The sequence below is a fragment of the Trichechus manatus genome, unplaced genomic scaffold (genome assembly GCF_000243295.1).
Source record: "Trichechus manatus latirostris isolate Lorelei unplaced genomic scaffold, TriManLat1.0 scaffold00306, whole genome shotgun sequence".
Taxonomy (NCBI): domain Eukaryota; kingdom Metazoa; phylum Chordata; class Mammalia; order Sirenia; family Trichechidae; genus Trichechus; species Trichechus manatus.
In genome coordinates, this window is record NW_004444242.1 from 51,971 (window position 1) to 58,349 (window position 6,379).

Genomic DNA, 6,379 nt, shown 5'->3' on the forward strand with positions numbered 1-6,379 from the left:
AAAAAAAAAAAAAAAAAAAAAACTCCCAACAAAAAAAGCCCTGGCCCTGACAGCTTCACTGGAGAATGCTATCAAACTTTCAGAGAAGAGTTAGCACCACTACCACTAAAGGTACTGCAGAACATAGAAAAGGAAGGAATACTCCTGAACACTTTCTATGAAGCCAGCATAACCCTGATGCCAAAACCAGGTAAAGACAACACAAAAAAAGAAAATCACAGACCCATATCCTTCATGAACATTGACACAAAAACCCTCAACAAAATTCTAGCCTATAGAATTCAACAACATATTAAAAAAAAAAAATTCACCATGACCAAGTGGGATTCACACCAGGTATGCAGGGATGGTTCAACATTAGAAAAAACAGTCAGTGTAATCCATCACATAAATAAAACAAAAGACAAGAACCACATGATCTTATCAATTGATGCAGAAAACGCATTTGTCAAAGTCCAACACCCATTTATGATAAAAACTCTCAGCAAAATAGGAATAAAAGGGAAATTCCTCAACATAAAAAAGGACATTTATACAAAGCCAACAACCAACATAATCCTAAATGGATAGAGTCTGAAAGCAACCCCCTTGAGAATGAGAACCAGACAAGGTTGCCCTTTATCACCACTCTTATTTAACATCATGCTGGAGGTCCTAGTCGGAGCAATAAGGAAAGAAAAAGAAATAAAGGACATCCGAATTGGTAAGGAAGATGTAAAAGTACCCCTGTTTGCAGATGATGTGATCTTATACATTGAAAACCCCAAAGAATCCACAAGAAAAGTACTGAAACTAATAGAAGATTTCAGCAAAGTATCAGGATACAAGACAAACATACAAAAAATCAGTTGGATTCCTCTACAACGACAAAGAGAACTTCCAGGAGGAAATCACCAAATTAATACCAATTACAATAGCCCCCAAGAAGATAAAATACTTAGGAATAAACCTAACTAGAGAAGTAAAAAAACCTTATACAGAGAAAACTATAAGACAGTACTGCAAGAAACCAAAAGAGACCTACGTAAGTGGGAAAACATACCATGCTCATGAATAGGAAGACTCAACATAGTGAAAATGTCAGTTCTACCCAAAGCGATCTACAGATACAGTCAAATCTCAATCCAATGACATTTTTTGATGAGATAGAGAAACAAATCACCGACTTCATATGGAAAAGGAAGAGGTCCCGGATAAGTAAAGCATTACTGAAGAAGAACAAACTGAGACGCTTCACACTACCTGATTTTAGAACCTATTATACCACCATGGTAGTGAAAACAGCCTGGTACTGGTACAACAACAGATACATTGACCAATGGAACAGAATTGAGAATCCAGATGTAAATCCAGCTGCCTATGAGCAGCTGATATTTGACAAAAGCCCAAAGTCCGTTAAATGGGAAAAAGACGGTCTCTTTTGCAAATGGCGCTGGCATAACTAGATATCCACCAGCAAAAAAATGAAACAAGACCCATAAATCACACCATGTACAAAAAATAACTCCAAAAGAATCAAAGACCTAAAAATAAAATCTAAAATGATAAAGATCATGGAAGAAAAAATAGGGACAAAGCTAAGAGCCCCAATACATGGCATGAACAGAAAATAAACCATAACTAACAATGCACAAATACCAGATGAGAAACTAGATAACTGGGAGCTCCTAAAAATCAAACATTTATGCTCATCAAAAGACTTCACCAAAATATTAAAAAGCCAACCTACAGACTGAGAAAAAATTTTGGGCTAAGATATACTCGATAAGGGTCTAACCTCTAAAATCTACAAGATACTGCAACACCTCAACAACAAAAAGATAACCCATTAATAAATAGGCAAAGGATATGAACAGACATTTCACCAAAGAAGACATTCAGCCGGCTAAGAGATACAGGAGGAAATGCTCACGATCATTAGCCATTAGAGAAATGCAAATCAAAACTACAATGAGATACCATCTCACTCCAATGAGGCTGGCCCTAATCAAAAAAAAAAAAAAAAACTCGAAATAAAAAATGTTGGAGCAATTGTGGAGAGACTGGATCACTTATGCACTGCTGGTAGGAATATAAAATGTTACAACCGCTTTGGAAATAGATTTAACGCTTCCTTAAAAAGCTAGAAATATTAAGTACTATATGATCCAGCAATACCACTCCTTGGAATACATCATAAAGAATTAAGAGCCAACACACAAATAGATATATGCACACCCATGTTCACTGCAGCACTGTTCACAACAGCAAGAAGATGGAAACAATTTAGGAGCTTATCAGCAGATGAATGCATAAACAAAGTATGGTACATACACACAATGGAATACTGCATAACAATAAAGAACAATGATGTATCAGTGAAACATCTCACAATACGGATGAATCTGGAGGTCATTATGCTGAGTGAAAGTAGTCAGTCACAAAAGAACATATATAGTATGAGACCACTACTGTAAGAACTCAAGAAAAGGTTTACACACAGAAGAAAACATTATTTGATGGTTATGAGGGTATGCTGGGAGGGAGAGAGGACTTCACTAACTAGATAGTAGGCAAGATTCATATTAGGTGAAGGGAAGGACAACATACACTACAGGAGAAGTCAGCACAATTGGACTAAATCAAAAGCTATGAAGTTCCCTGAACACAGCCTAACACTTTGAGGGACAGAGTAGCTGGAGCTGTTGTCTGGGGACCATGGTTTTGGGGACATCTAGGTCAACTGACATAACAAAGTTTATTAAGAAAATGTCCTGCATCCCACTTTCGTGAGTGGCATCTGGGGTCTTAAAAGCTTGTGAGCAGTCATCTAAGATTCATCAATTTGTCCCAACCCACTTGGAGCAAAGGAGAATGAAGAACACCAAAGACACTAGGAAAATATTAGCCCAGGAGACAAAAGCGCTACATAAACCAGAGACTCCATCAACCTGAGACCAGAAGAACTAGATGGTGCCCGGCTACCACCAGTGACCCCTCTGACAGGGAACACAACAGGAAGTCCCTGACAGAGCAGAAGAAAATTGTGGAGCAGAACTCAAATTCATGTAAAAAGACTGGACTTAATGTTCTGACTGAGACTGGAGGAACCCCCGAAGCCATGGCCCCCGGATACTGTTAACTCAGAACTAAAACCATTCCCAAAGCCTACTCTTCAGACAAAGATTATACTGAGCTATATAAAACATAAAATAATACTCATGAAGAGTGTGCTTCTTAGTTCAAGCCGATACACAAGACCAATCGGGTGGCTCCTGTCTGGAGGCAGGATGAGAAAGCAGGAAGGGACAGGAACTGGTTTAACTGACACAAGAAACCCAGGGAGGAAAGGGGGAGTGTGCTGTCACATTATAGGGATTGCAACTAGTGTCACACAACAATATGAGTATAAATTTTTTTATAAAAAATTAACTTGAGCTGTAACCTTTCACCTAAAGTGTAATTAAAAAAAGAAATAAATAAATAAAAATCTTCAGCCCAGGTTGAAGATTCCTGTGAGGCGAAGGTCAGACATACCTCCTCTCTAACCCTTTTGCCAATTCTGACACCAGCCATCCCTCTCTACTTCTCTGTTGGGTTCCATAATTTATTGCAATGGCCACACAGAACTCACATGCTATACTCACAGTTACGGGGTTCATTAGGGAAGTAACAGGTTAGAACTTGAGATCAAGATCAGAAAATAAGTAGGAAAAGTCTATCTTCTTCAGTGTGGAACAGCTCTCTCAGCTCCTCTTGGCTGTGCAGGACCCCACTTAGCCCCCTAAGGAAAGGTTCCTCTTGACCCTTGGCCTGGCCTCTGCCCTGCTTGGGCAAGTGTTAGAAAGCTCTTTAGGCTCCGTTGATAAGTGCCCAGAAGCAGTCCACTCTGCCAGCAAGCCTCCTACCCAAACGCCATCAGCTCCCTTGCTCCGTTGCTTACACGTACTGTAGCTGCCTCATTTGGTGGGCATGTAGCTCACTGAAGCACTCTTGCACTGGTCTCCTGGTTCTGCCTCTGCTGTTTCTCTGCCACTGGATTCTGCTGTGCTTGCAACTGCTTCTTGCTGTTTCTAGTGTTACAACTCTCTCTGTCTCCTGCGTCTAGGATGTTCTCAGCACATGAGACCCTGGTTCCAAAGGATGCTCTTCATTCCTGGCTCTTCTGCTTGGTGGTAGTGACATCTCTTCCCATCTCTGGGATGACTCATTTTAAGCCTATGGGGTTGGCAAAACTGACCAATTCCCTCATTAAGTTTCCATATACTTTATTTGCATGGTCCCATCCCACAATGGTGCCATGAACCTTATTTGCATTATCAGCAAGTTGCCCAATCCCCTTGATGGGTCACAAGCACCTTATTTGCAAAGTTCTACCCAATCACAGTGTGGGAGTTACAAAGAATATGGCTAGAAGGGCTATGTTAAGTAATTCGCTCCACTGCAGTAAAAGTATCTTTTCTCCAGGAATTTACTTTTTAATTACAGATAACAGAAATTAAAGAAATAATAAAAGAGTAAGGTAGATGTTGACAAGTGCAATGGACAGAATAAAGCAGCAAAATGGCTTAGGCAGAGTTGATATGGGGTTATTTTAAATACGATAGCTGTACACAAATGTTGCTGAGAAAGTGACTCATAGGAGCAAATGTATGAAGGAGAGGATCATGGGTACGTGTGGGTGGAGCGTCTTAGAAGGAGGAAAAGTGTAGGCATGAAAGCCCTGCTTCAAGCGAGTGAGCCTAGAGTGGAGAAATAGAAGGAAGTCGATGCGACCCAAGTGTAAGGAGCATAAGGAGCATGAGGGAGAGCAGTGGCAATGATAGCAGAGAAGGAGTAGGGAAGTTTGTTTCTGTGGTTTTCTTTGGTTTTCTGGAAAGCCCATCAGTCAAACAACTTATGTTGGGTGATGTCATGGATTGAATTGTGTCCCCCAAAAACTGTGTGTAGTAACTTGGCTAGGTCATGATTCCCAGTATTGTATGATTGTGTTATCTGATGTGATTTCCTTATGTGTTGTAAACTCTACCACTATGAAGAGATTATATGTGATCTCCTCATGTGTTGTAAATTCTATCACTGTGATGAGGTTATACTGATAAGGTTGACAAGATTAGTGTCTTAATGCAATCTCTTTTGAGATATAAAAGAGAGAAGCGAGCAGAGACACATGGGAACCTCACACCACCAAGAAAGCAGTGCTGGGAGCAGAGCGCGTCCTTTGGACCTGAGGTTCCTGAGCTGAGATGTTACCAGACCAAGGAAAGACTGAGGCATCACAAGGACCTTTCTCCAGAGCCAGCAGAGAGAGAGACAGCCTTTTCCTGGAGCTGATGCCCTGACTTTGGACTTGTAGCCTACTGGACTGTGAAGACAACAAATTTCTCTCTGTTAAAACCATCAACTTGTGGTACTTCTGTTGGAGCAGCGCTAGATGACTGAGACAGGTGAATATGGGATAATTTCCCTGCACAACCATCACTTCGAGGGACTGGTGATTCAGTGGTAGCCTTCTTGCCTTCCATGTGGGAGACATTCTTGCACTGCCATCATCCGACTGTAAGTGGAGATTTCTGTGTTGCTATGATGCTGAATAGGTTTCAACAGAGCTTACAGACTAGGACTCACCAGGAAGAAAAGCCTGGCAATCTGCTTTTGAAAATCAGCCAATGAAAACCCTATAGATGATAATGGTTCAATCAGCAACCAACTATGAGGATGGTGCAGGACCGGACAGCATTTTGTTCCGTTGTGCATGCAGTCATCATGAGTCAGAGTCAAGTCAACAAACGGCAGCTGACAACAACAACAACCATAACAATACTCATAACTTCACAGAGATAAAAGTGACTGAAAGCACAGAAAGTTCGTATGCCTCTCATGTTGTTTCCTCATTTTCTAACCTTGGTGCTGTAGGTTAGAAAATATCTTTCGCTAGATCAGTGCATTCTGTCCCTATATTAAGAAACCTAATCAGAAAACAAGCAATACAAGTTGGCAAACTAATCCTCTCTTCCAAGTGAAATGATCTCAATACTTTCTAAAGTTCTCCCTCTCTTTTTTTTTTTTTCCTTCTTCATTTGCTCCTTAAAATTAAGGTAATGTGTGACATCAGTAGATTTGTATAAGGTCTTTCAGTTTTGATCCACCTCCATTACATTTGGGAAAAAAAAAAAAAAGTCTGAATTGTATGTGTGTGTGTTAAGGTTATTTATTCAATATATTGATTATTCTTCACAAACAGTATCATTTCCTTGGGCAATGGCTGTTGGAGAATTCTATTTTCTATTTGAATATCAGATTTGATTTAACCAATGAAATGCAAATAAAAAACAAGTAATATTTGTTTAGTAACTTTCTCAGTGCCATTTCTGAGCAGATGTTTTAGGAGCCATGACAA